Source organism: Aedes albopictus, chromosome 1 (genome assembly GCF_035046485.1).
Source record: "Aedes albopictus strain Foshan chromosome 1, AalbF5, whole genome shotgun sequence".
Classification (NCBI taxonomy): Eukaryota; Metazoa; Arthropoda; class Insecta; order Diptera; family Culicidae; genus Aedes; species Aedes albopictus.
The window spans coordinates 333,880,479-333,893,809 of record NC_085136.1 but is presented as its reverse complement, the minus strand read 5'-3'; the positions used below and the strand labels follow the sequence as shown (position 1 = coordinate 333,893,809).

Below are 13,331 nucleotides of genomic sequence, written 5' to 3'. Positions count from 1 at the left end.
TGGACTTCGTCACCGGTCGGGCACCGGCAGACGTCAGGATTCGTTTTCGTACTGGACTGGTACCAGCGTGTTCAGGAAGTGGCTTGACCACCGGAAAGGAACCGGCGGACTTGACCACCGGACGGGCACCGATGGGCATCAGCTTCGGTTTGGTTGCCGGACAGGAACCGGCGGACTTGAGGGCGAAATTGTCTACTGGACAGGTTCCAGCAGACCTCGGGATTAGTTTGACCATCGAACGGGAACCGACGGACATCGGATCGGAATTGCCCACCGGACTGTTTCCAGTGGACATCAGAATCGGCGTGGCTACCGGAGGAGGACCGGCGAACATCTTGGGCGTCTTGGCCGCCGAACTGGCATCGACGGTTGCCTCGCCTACCGGACTGGTACCGCTAGACGGTGGGCGCAGGATCGGCTTGTCCACCGGACAGGAACCGGCAGACATCTCGAATGACTTGACCATCGGACGGGAACCGACAGACATCTTGCTCTTCTTGGCCGTCGAATGGGTATCGACGGTTGGATTGACTACCGGACTGGCACCGATAGACGATGAACGCAGGCTAGGCTTGCCCACTGGACTGGCACCAGCGGACATCAGGAGTAACTTGTCCACCGGACAGGAACCGGCAGACACCTGGATGGAATTGACCACCGGACGGGAACCGGTAGGCATCTCGTTGGACTTGACCATCGGACGGGCACCGATGGGCATCTTAGTTGGTTTGACCGTCGGACTGGAACCGACGAACATCATATCGGAGTTATTCACCGGACGGGTACCGGTAGAATTCTTGATCGTCTTGGCCGCCGAACGGGTATCGACGGGCATCAGGGCGGAATCGACCACCGGACTGGCTCCGGTAGACCTTAGGATCGGATTGGTTGCCGAATGGGATTCGGTCGCACGCTGGAACTGCTGGGGTACCGGATGGGAACCGGTCGTAGACTCGAACTGCGGGGTTACCGAACGGGATTCGGTCACGAACTGCAGCTTCTGGGATACCGGATAGGAACCGGTCGTAGACTGGAACGGCTGGGATACCGGAAGGACACCAGTCGGATTCTGTTGCGGTTGGAATGCCGGAAAGGATCCGGCCTTAGACTGGAGCGACGGGGGTACCGATCGGAATTCGGTCACGGACTGCAACTGTTGGGGTACCGGAAGGAGACCGGTCGGAGTTCGTTGCTGCTGGTTTGCCGGAAGGGAACCGGCCTTGCACTGGGGCGGCTGTGGTACCGGAAAGGATCCGGTCGGACTCTGGGACACCGGAGGCAATCCGGTTGGCCTCGGGTTCCACTTGGACTTGGGATGGAATCCTGGTGGCGGTCGGAACGACTTCAGCACCGGATGGAATCCGGTAGGAATCGTTGACAGCTTCGGATGAACTCCACTCGGGTCGAATGGAGTTGGGAACGGGTTCGCCACAGGGTTGGTTCCAGAGGGCGCTTTGCTTGACGTCGGTGTCTTGGGATCTTCGGATGGAATGTCGACAAACTTGGCTGGCTCGTTGCCGACAAGGAAGTCCTCCTGGCTCGTCGAAGGATTCTCGAAGGCAACGGTTGTCACCTTTTCTTCACGCTTGACTGCTTCTTCGGCCGGCGGGGCTGCCGACTCAGGAATAGTGACCTCGACGAAATCACTCTCGGATGGGACCTCGGCCGGTCCACGCAAAAGCGTCTTCTTCTTGTCGGAATCCTCGCCGCGTCGCGGCTTCTCGGTCTGGATTGGATTGGAAACACTCGTACTCACCTCTTTCGGCAATGACGAGCGTGACCTCTCAAACACGTCAGGACTCGGAACGGACTGTTCCGTCGTTGGACCCGGTGACTGGCTTCTTCGGATTGGAGGGCTGGACCAGCGTGAAGTGGTCGCATCGAAGCAGGTGGATGTGGACTTTAGCTTGGTTAACCTGTCACTGGTGGTCGGGCAAGAAATCAACAGGGTTTCCACCAGAACACAGGCTTCGTTGTGGGTATCTTCGAAGCGCCAGTAATCTTCATCTAATTCCTCGAATCTTTTAACTGGGAGAAGGGACAAAAGTTCCCCATACACTTTCTGATACTTCTGATAGTAGCACTGGAGTTCACTTTCAAATTTCTTCATTTGCAGGAAATCAGGTTGGATGCCACTATCACATCGGATCTGTTCTCGCAGCCTGTTCACTCTTGCCTCAACTTGGCTACGTTGGGCGAACAGCTTTTCTAATTCGGTCATTTTGCGGTTGGGAACCGCTGGTGATTGGGAACCACTACACACGCGCGCGATTCACTTTCGGGTGGAATGGTTTCGGACTTTTTCACTCACTTCACTTTTGCTTTTTGGCAACGCTTTCACTCCGCCAATGAAAGCCACGGGAAATCACACAAATCTCTGGAATCGAACTACCGGGGCGGGAACACCAGCAACCCTCTCGGTAGGATTGCTGTATGCTGTCGGCGACAGCAATGGAAGGAATTGTCCCAATCGGCTGATTGGCGACAACGCAGCTGCGGTTGCAGCTTCTTGAGGCACTGGATCCTTTATCCGGTTCGCTAGGACCAAATGTTCCGTCGGAGGAACAGACACACAGGACCGGTAGCTCGATAGGAAGGAGGGACACTTAGCCTTCAGAAAGGCTGTGGCTTCCACTGGGGAGGAAAAGGCGGTTGTCTACTAAAAACTGCTTAACTACTATATTTCTTGACTGTACAGGTTGGTGGTTGAAAAAAGACTCTTTTATGTTCGCGCACGCAATCTTCTTGAAGGACGGGTAGCAACTGAATGGAGGTAGAAAATTTGTTGCTTGCGCTGCGCTGTGGCGATGGTGGAAACTTCCATTTACATAGGCGGTGGTGCGATGGTTAGGTCGTCGTCGTCGGCTGGCACATAAGGACACGCGGCCACGCGTGGTTGGTCGGTCGATCCTTGCATGATCAATCATTACGTCGTCGCTCGGTGGGCAGACACAAACGACGTGGTGTGTGTGAGGGTGATAGGGGATTGTTAGTGGGTTTGGAGCCGTAAATTACTCGCGGCGACTCGAGGTTAGTTTGGTTGGGGAAACAGGGTCAAAATCTAAATAATACTTCGCGTTGGGAGCGAACATACTCCCCGGCCGGAAAAGGTGGAAATTGCTAGGATGGTTAGATCAGGGAGGCAACTTATCTTAGGAGGACTAACAATCAGGAGACTTTCAAAAACATGGCTAAATGATATCTTCAGAGGGACAACAAGGAACTTGCAAATGGTCTTTTAGGAGGATCAATCCTTCACGGGGATTCCTAGAACAGTACAACTTAGGTAACTTGAGATGGACTTGCAGGCTTGACTGAACAATGGACCTGACTCTTCTGGAACGCTATGAGTTCTGGAGGATAAAACTTCTTTGTAGGTTTGGGATATATCTGTCTTGAGGTAGGAAATTCAAGGCGTAGGAAATCTTTCTGTTAACTTTTGGAAAAAACTAGAAGGGCTATCAATGACAAATTCATGCTTCATGTTGGAAATTCAAATTCTACGAGAGTGGACTGTATATTGGGTTCTTGGCTATCTTGGTAGGATTTGGAGCTTAGGGTACATGAATTTCATTCAAGGATAAGCAATCTGACTTGTTTGGCAAAGGGACTTAAGGAAAGGCATTAGATGGATTCAATCTTATAAACTTAGGAGACTTGGCTGGATTCTCTGACTTAAGGATTGGAGGCTTCAAACTTACTTAGGATACAGAGGAAGAAATCATGGTACATTGGAAGAACAAGTGGAATTGTGGGGCAGGGCCACATCTTAGATTCTTTAGTAGGGTCTTCATCTTTAATGGAATAGGAAATTAAAAGGCAATCAGATTCGGATTATAGTATGGGCTCTAGGTTACTAGGAGGTTCAAGGGACACAAACTTCAAGGGGATCTTTCTATTCACAGGAACTTCATTCTGGGCTAGGCAAGGTTAGATAACTCAAAGACAGTACAAGAACGGGACTTGTTATTTCGTTAGGGGTTTTCAATGGAGGACTGGGGGAACCACGTAAAGCCAGGATAGGGAATGCACACACCACAGATCGAATGTTTGCTCACCTGTGGCGTCTGGCTCGTCTTTCTTCGGGTCGTTCGGTGGACGCGTTCGGGTCACGCGCTCTGAAATGGCTTCGCTGGGTCGGGATCGCTTGGATGGTTCATCGGGTGGCTTCCTCGGCCACGGGTCGAAATGGAGTTGCTTATATTCACCAGTCAGGCTGACCGGCGTCGGCTCCAGTGGTGGTTGGTTCACCGTCGAGAACACCACGATCCACTTCTTCTTCTTCTCGGGAGGTTCTCTAACTCCCGGACGGGTTCCGGCTATCTTCGGGCTTGGGACTCGTTCTTCCAGGCTCTGGATCTGCTTGAGTGCCGGATGGATTCCGACTGTCGGTGGGCTTCGCTTTCTGGTTAGACACATCTCAATCTTCGGAATGGGCTTCGCAATTCGCGGGATGCCGGCTGACATCACAAGAAGGAGCACCGGCGGGTTCACTGTAGAATTGCCTGTTGACATCAGGTTTGAGTTGGTCACCGGACGGGTACCGGCAGGCTTCGGGACGGGTTTGTCCACTGGACGGCTTCCAGCGAACATAAGCGATGGCTTGGTTACCGGGTAGAGACCGGTTGACACTATGTAGGGCTTCGCTGCCGGACTGCTACCGGCGGACGTCTCGGTCGGCTTCACCACTAGACTTGTTCCAGTGGACTTCGGAAACGGCTTGGGCTTGATCATCGGACTGGTGCCGACGAGCTTCAGGAACGTCGTGGCCATCGGGCAGGTACCGACGGACTTCGAGGACATTTTGACCACCGAACAGGTACCGATGGTTATCATGATGGACTTCGTCACCGGTCGGGCACCGGCAGACGTCAGGATTCGTTTTCGTACTGGACTGGTACCAGCGTGTTCAGGAAGTGGCTTGACCACCGGAAAGGAACCGGCGGACTTGACCACCGGACGGGCACCGATGGGCATCAGCTTCGGTTTGGTTGCCGGACAGGAACCGGCGGACTTGAGGGCGAAATTGTCTACTGGACAGGTTCCAGCAGACCTCGGGATTAGTTTGACCATCGAACGGGAACCGACGGACATCGGATCGGAATTGCCCACCGGACTGTTTCCAGTGGACATCAGAATCGGCGTGGCTACCGGAGGAGGACCGGCGAACATCTTGGGCGTCTTGGCCGCCGAACTGGCATCGACGGTTGCCTCGCCTACCGGACTGGTACCGCTAGACGGTGGGCGCAGGATCGGCTTGTCCACCGGACAGGAACCGGCAGACATCTCGAATGACTTGACCATCGGACGGGAACCGACAGACATCTTGCTCTTCTTGGCCGTCGAATGGGTATCGACGGTTGGATTGACTACCGGACTGGCACCGATAGACGATGAACGCAGGCTAGGCTTGCCCACTGGACTGGCACCAGCGGACATCAGGAGTAACTTGTCCACCGGACAGGAACCGGCAGACACCTGGATGGAATTGACCACCGGACGGGAACCGGTAGGCATCTCGTTGGACTTGACCATCGGACGGGCACCGATGGGCATCTTAGTTGGTTTGACCGTCGGACTGGAACCGACGAACATCATATCGGAGTTATTCACCGGACGGGTACCGGTAGAATTCTTGATCGTCTTGGCCGCCGAACGGGTATCGACGGGCATCAGGGCGGAATCGACCACCGGACTGGCTCCGGTAGACCTTAGGATCGGATTGGTTGCCGAATGGGATTCGGTCGCACGCTGGAACTGCTGGGGTACCGGATGGGAACCGGTCGTAGACTCGAACTGCGGGGTTACCGAACGGGATTCGGTCACGAACTGCAGCTTCTGGGATACCGGATAGGAACCGGTCGTAGACTGGAACGGCTGGGATACCGGAAGGACACCAGTCGGATTCTGTTGCGGTTGGAATGCCGGAAAGGATCCGGCCTTAGACTGGAGCGACGGGGGTACCGATCGGAATTCGGTCACGGACTGCAACTGTTGGGGTACCGGAAGGAGACCGGTCGGAGTTCGTTGCTGCTGGTTTGCCGGAAGGGAACCGGCCTTGCACTGGGGCGGCTGTGGTACCGGAAAGGATCCGGTCGGACTCTGGGACACCGGAGGCAATCCGGTTGGCCTCGGGTTCCACTTGGACTTGGGATGGAATCCTGGTGGCGGTCGGAACGACTTCAGCACCGGATGGAATCCGGTAGGAATCGTTGACAGCTTCGGATGAACTCCACTCGGGTCGAATGGAGTTGGGAACGGGTTCGCCACAGGGTTGGTTCCAGAGGGCGCTTTGCTTGACGTCGGTGTCTTGGGATCTTCGGATGGAATGTCGACAAACTTGGCTGGCTCGTTGCCGACAAGGAAGTCCTCCTGGCTCGTCGAAGGATTCTCGAAGGCAACGGTTGTCACCTTTTCTTCACGCTTGACTGCTTCTTCGGCCGGCGGGGCTGCCGACTCAGGAATAGTGACCTCGACGAAATCACTCTCGGATGGGACCTCGGCCGGTCCACGCAAAAGCGTCTTCTTCTTGTCGGAATCCTCGCCGCGTCGCGGCTTCTCGGTCTGGATTGGATTGGAAACACTCGTACTCACCTCTTTCGGCAATGACGAGCGTGACCTCTCAAACACGTCAGGACTCGGAACGGACTGTTCCGTCGTTGGACCCGGTGACTGGCTTCTTCGGATTGGAGGGCTGGACCAGCGTGAAGTGGTCGCATCGAAGCAGGTGGATGTGGACTTTAGCTTGGTTAACCTGTCACTGGTGGTCGGGCAAGAAATCAACAGGGTTTCCACCAGAACACAGGCTTCGTTGTGGGTATCTTCGAAGCGCCAGTAATCTTCATCTAATTCCTCGAATCTTTTAACTGGGAGAAGGGACAAAAGTTCCCCATACACTTTCTGATACTTCTGATAGTAGCACTGGAGTTCACTTTCAAATTTCTTCATTTGCAGGAAATCAGGTTGGATGCCACTATCACATCGGATCTGTTCTCGCAGCCTGTTCACTCTTGCCTCAACTTGGCTACGTTGGGCGAACAGCTTTTCTAATTCGGTCATTTTGCGGTTGGGAACCGCTGGTGATTGGGAACCACTACACACGCGCGCGATTCACTTTCGGGTGGAATGGTTTCGGACTTTTTCACTCACTTCACTTTTGCTTTTTGGCAACGCTTTCACTCCGCCAATGAAAGCCACGGGAAATCACACAAATCTCTGGAATCGAACTACCGGGGCGGGAACACCAGCAACCCTCTCGGTAGGATTGCTGTATGCTGTCGGCGACAGCAATGGAAGGAATTGTCCCAATCGGCTGATTGGCGACAACGCAGCTGCGGTTGCAGCTTCTTGAGGCACTGGATCCTTTATCCGGTTCGCTAGGACCAAATGTTCCGTCGGAGGAACAGACACACAGGACCGGTAGCTCGATAGGAAGGAGGGACACTTAGCCTTCAGAAAGGCTGTGGCTTCCACTGGGGAGGAAAAGGCGGTTGTCTACTAAAAACTGCTTAACTACTATATTTCTTGACTGTACAGGTTGGTGGTTGAAAAAAGACTCTTTTATGTTCGCGCACGCAATCTTCTTGAAGGACGGGTAGCAACTGAATGGAGGTAGAAAATTTGTTGCTTGCGCTGCGCTGTGGCGATGGTGGAAACTTCCATTTACATAGGCGGTGGTGCGATGGTTAGGTCGTCGTCGTCGGCTGGCACATAAGGACACGCGGCCACGCGTGGTTGGTCGGTCGATCCTTGCATGATCAATCATTACGTCGTCGCTCGGTGGGCAGACACAAACGACGTGGTGTGTGTGAGGGTGATAGGGGATTGTTAGTGGGTTTGGAGCCGTAAATTACTCGCGGCGACTCGAGGTTAGTTTGGTTGGGGAAACAGGGTCAAAATCTAAATAATACTTCGCGTTGGGAGCGAACACCCTCAAACTGCCTTCCAAAATTTCTCTATAAATTAATTCCGCTCCATCTGTTTTTTTTTTTCTGAGACCTCTAGAACGTTCTTCCAGGAACTGCTTTCAAAAGGAGCGTACCTGGTATGGTTCTTAAGCACGTGAATATCACACCGAGGACCTGGGATCGAATCCCACTCCCGACAAACTCACAAAATATGAGTTCTTCCTTCGGGAGGGAAGTAAAGCGTGGGTCCCGAGATAAACTAGCCTAGAGCTAAAATCTCATTATTTCAGATTTAAAAAAAAAAAACTTCTTTCAGGATTCCTTCAGATATTCCTTCTGGGACTTCCAGGGATTTGTTCCTGGATTTCTACAGGAGTTCCGGGAATCCTCCAGATTCTTAATAGTTTCTTTTGGAAACTCTTTATAAGTGTTTTGCTTCCAAAATTTATTCCAACTAAAATATGCCTGGGAACTCCAGCAATTTCACCCGGGATTTTATTCCAGATTCCTCCAGTAGTTCTATCTTCAGGAATATCTTCCAAGATTCCCGCAGAAAATCCTTCCAAAATTCCGTCTGGGATTCCTTGCAGGTATTTCATGCGAGATTCATCCCGGAGTTTTTCCTGGTTTTTCTTCAGGAATTCTTTCTGAGATCTTTCTAGGAATCCTACAAGTAGTATTCCTATTCCTCAGAAAACTTCTCCAGGATTCTTCCAGGAGTTTCTGTTGGAATTCTTTGAGTACTCAGTACCGTCTACCCCCGTTGGTTTGAACGACACCTCATGCAAACCAACGGGGTTCATTTTTTAATTTGAACTTCTAGTAACCCTGTGGGCATCGAAAAACAAACTGATGGTAACCCTTTTTGCTGTTTTGTTTTGATTGATGATTTTTGAACAATTTTTAGTTTGAACGATGTGCAGATTAACGGGGGTCAAATTAAAAAGTGTTCAAATTAGATGCGGTCAAACCAACGGGGGTAGACGGTACTCAAAACTTTTTGGATTGCTTCAAGAAATCCTGTTATTTCTTCTGGGATTCTGTCAGGAACTGCTTCTGGAGTATCTTCAGGAGCTCTTTCATGGATTCCTTCGGGAACCTGTTTCGGGATTCCTATGAGAACTCTTGTCGGAATTCTTCCAGGATTTCTTCAGGAACTCTTCCCCGGATTCGTCTAGGAACTCTTTTTTGGTTTCCTCCAAAGGTTTCGTTTAGAATTCCTGCTGATCCTTCTGAATTCTGGAAATCTATTAGATATTTCTAATTGACATCGTCCAAGAGTTAATTAGGGAGAATTTTGAGCAATTCCTCCAGAACTTTTAACGAATCTCAGAAGAAATTAGGAATCCTAGAAGAAGAAAAGATTCCTAAGTAAACCCTCGGAAAAATCTCATCAAGAACTCTTTGAAAATCTCAACAGAAACTCCTGGAGGAGTTCTGAAACAAATTTGTTGGTGGAATCTCGGATGGAATTTGTGTGGAATGCCAGAAAAAACCTCCTGGAGGGGTTCCACCGTGCATCAAGTCATAAATCAGTATACTTTCCCACACACACGTACTTCACAAATTAAATTGAACCACCCATGAAAAGCAGGCGAATTTTTTTTTAAGTACGAAAACTGACAAGTCCGAATCGTAAACAACAAGGCCACGAAATTTTACAGATTTAAAAAAATTATCTTAGCAACCGCAGCATAAAGTGCCCTGATAGAATTTATAGGGCACTGCATTGTTATGATTTTGTATGGAATTTTGACGTTTCTTGGCCTTGTTGTTTACAAAATTTCTGTAAGAGTGAAAGAGATGGAGAGAGTTTCATGCAGTGCCCTATAGGGCACTGCATGCCATGGTTGCTATGGGATTTTTTTTCTAAATATTTGACGTTTGGTGGCCTTGTTGTTTACAATTTGGACTTTCGTTCAGCTCCCTATAGGTGTTTTGATTTGAATCAACATGTGAGGTTCACGGGCTTACCAAAGTGTGCTGATTTATGCCTAGCTTGTGGAACCCCTCCAGAAGCTTCTTCTTCTTAGAATTTCACATCTTCCGAGAATTCCTTCGCGTTTCCTTCCATTTTTTGTGGGACTTCTTCAGGAGTTTCTTCTGGGATTCCCAGGAAGTTGCTTAAAAGATTTTTTCGGGTGTTTATGAATAAATTCCTAAAAAGTTCTATCTGGAACCCGTCCAGGACTTTTTCTGAAATTCCTAATGCGGTTCCATCTGGGATTCCTTCACGAAGTACTCCTGGGATTCTTCCGGATATCATGAGGAACGCCTTCCGAAATTCGTCCAAGAGTTCCTGGATCCTTCTAGAAATTGCTTCCGAAATGTCTGGAATGTATTCCAACACTTTTCCAAATCTAGGCAATTTTTCCTGGGAATTCACCAGGAATTTCTACCATGGTTTCTCCAAGATTGTTCCAGAAGTTCCTTCTGTGATTTTTCAGGAAGCTTAATCTGACATCTTTATTCATTAAGTTTTTTCTGAAGTTTCCTCTGGGAGTTTTCTAGGATTTCAGGGGAATTCCATTCGGGATTCTTCCAAGAATTGCTTCGTGGATTCCTTTGCAAATTTCTTCTTATTTTTGTATATTAGCATAAACGTCTGTTATCTGTGGGATTACTTTAGAAGTCCCATCGCGAGCTCTTCCAGGAGTTTCTTCTAAAATTAATTAAGCAGTTCCATCTTGAATGAGAATTACTCCATGGGTACTCCTGCGATCCTTTCCGGATATTTTAACGAACAAATGCTCTTTGGGATTCTTCCAGCAGTTCCTGAATTCCTCTAGAAACTTTTTCCGTAATATCTGAAATTCATTCCGAAATTTCTCCAACAATTCCTTTTGGAATTACCCAAGCAATTTTTCCTGGGACTCCACCAAGAATTTCTTTCGTGTTTTTTTTTTCAGACCTTTTCCTTTTCAGAACTCCATTTGGAGATATATCTTTAGGTTTTTTTCTGGGATTCTTCCAGGAGTTTCTTCTTAGATGCCTAAGTAGGTTCTATCTGGGATTCCTCTAGGAATCCAGAATTCCTTCTAAGATTACTTCTGGGACTTCAAAGGATCCTTTCTCCGATTTCTCTAGGAGCTCCAGGAATCCCTTCCGAGATTTTCTTAGTCCATATTTTTTTTAAACCCGGAAGTGCAAAGCACTGCTGAAGAAATTTCTGATATTCTTGGAGGAATACATCAAGAAGGGTTTTCTAGGAAATTCTAGAATAATTCCACAAGGAAATGCATAACTCTTAGAGGAATTCATTAAAATACTTCTAAGAACCTCTAGGAAGATTTCCATCAGGAACAAGTTCCCAGAGGAATATCAGAAAGATCTCTGAAGCAACCCCGCAAGAACCTTTGGAGGAATCCCGAAAAGAAGCTCTTGAAGGAATCTCAGAAGAATCTCCTATAGGAACTCAGAAAGGAGTTCCTGAAGAAATCGTGGAAGCAAGTTCTGAAAAAATCCCGGAAGAAGATCCCAGAGGTGTTCCGAAAGGAGTTCTCAGATGATTCCTCAAAGGGGCCTCCGGAAGAATCCTGGAAGGAGTCCCCCAAAGAATCCACATATATGCCAAAGTCGTGAAAAGTCGCTTTCATAGCTCATAACATAACACATAGGTATGTGTTTGCGACCCTTTAATACTTAATTTGGCAAACTTTTCAGCTACAACGTAAAAGTCATTCATACACTATTTTCAATGCCATACATCTCAGCTCAGATAACAAATAATCCCAAGTAACATTTTCTTCTGCTCTATAAAAGATCTTCATGACCAATTTTATAAAACTTGCAATAAAACTGATTTATCCATCAAAATCTCTTGACAACCTCTTTAAGAGCATCTTCCACTCTCGGAGAGGTTTTGCAAACCACAATAAGAGTAGCAATAAAACTGTTTTCAAACCTAGTTGAAAAAATTTCCATTCACGAAAACAGGTTATGATGATTGTTGTTTTCAACATAAACTATGACACCTCAAGATGCAGAAAAGTTTTTTTCGGTGGCACGTGAAGTTCAGGAGGACACATCATTCGTAAGTAGAAAGCGATCATTTCGAAGAAATATTTTAGTAGTTATTGTGGTGGTAGGCTTATGCGCATTCAATTTTACCGTGAATATTGGGGTTGCAGAAACATAAAATTAATGCGCTTCGAAAATAATGAACATTATCATCTTGGAATGAAATGAATCAATTTGTTTATTTCGCAAAACTATCTCGAATCGCAAGAAAACTCAGCTGAGAGAGTTTGTTTATATGAGCATGTTATGGAAACGGCGGCAAACTATCAATTCATTGCTTATTTGAGAAAATTGACTATTTTCCATTCACGTCAGCTAATTCTTCAATATGGCGACGACCAAAATTAACGAAAATAAAACGAAAGCAAGTTTACTTTTATGATGACCGCAATAAACCTAGCAGTGTTGTAGTTTCTGCTTTTCCACCAACAGATGTCGTTACTAATCGAACGGACCGCCATCTGTTGAGAGTTTGAAAAGTTTTATTGTGATAATAATGGATGCCAGAAGGTTTATGTCGTGACCGCTGCGGCTATTCTTACAGCTACAACACCGACCGCAGAGAGGAAACTCTTTAAAACCTCTCTGTGGTGGACTGCTGTGTACTGCAAATGCCATTGCTGATGCCTTTTGGTGCGTCCGTTCGTATCCACTATCGTCTATCAACTGACTTGAATCCACGATGCGCAGCTCTTTTTGTATGTTCGCTTTTGTTGTTCATTCTAGCTTTCCACTGAGTCGGCCAATCAGAAGGCGCAAATTTTTCGCTTCAATCATTCTCTTCTCTGTCTCTATTACTACAGTTTACATATCGGAGAGTTTTGTTTTCTCTTAAAATCTGGCTTTATGAATATCTCCAAGTATACTATAAAACATTTCACCAATGGTTTTCATTAAAGTAATCATAAAACTGTGAGTTTTGATTATTGCTGTGATAAAACCCTAATAAAAATCAAACAAAACCAATCAGCGATGGAATTGTTACTTGGGATTGGATCTCTTTGCAAGTGAGTGTTCCCATCACTAATTGGAGTTTATGGAATATCAAATATGATATGCCTAGGATTATCCAAACTGAACTACGAGTCAGAATATGGTATCTACAGTTGTAACAAAATTTATTATTGCATTGAGTTACGCAACATTCTCAACCTTAAGGGTTACGTTTCCCGGAAGCTGAAGAGACATTATAAGCTAATCTTGGGTTCAGAACTAGAAGGCCATGTTATCAATATTTTCATCGTACAATGCTGCGAAATGTATTTTTTTTTAATTTTTTTAAGATCAGATCATCAAAGAAATTATGACGTAGCTATACTAGAATATGAATATATAATCTACAAAGGCGCACAGAGAATACACTAACGAATTCGTGTGTAACCAAGAACCAATGAGAGTATATTA

At 47.7% G+C, this 13,331-nt stretch overlaps 1 protein-coding gene across 1 annotated transcript in view; it reads right to left on the bottom strand.

Annotated features, from left to right (window-relative positions):
• Window positions 1-13,331, bottom strand: part of LOC109432051 (uncharacterized) — a 69,764-nt gene that overhangs the window by 55,105 nt on the left and 1,328 nt on the right. The window lies entirely within an intron of this gene.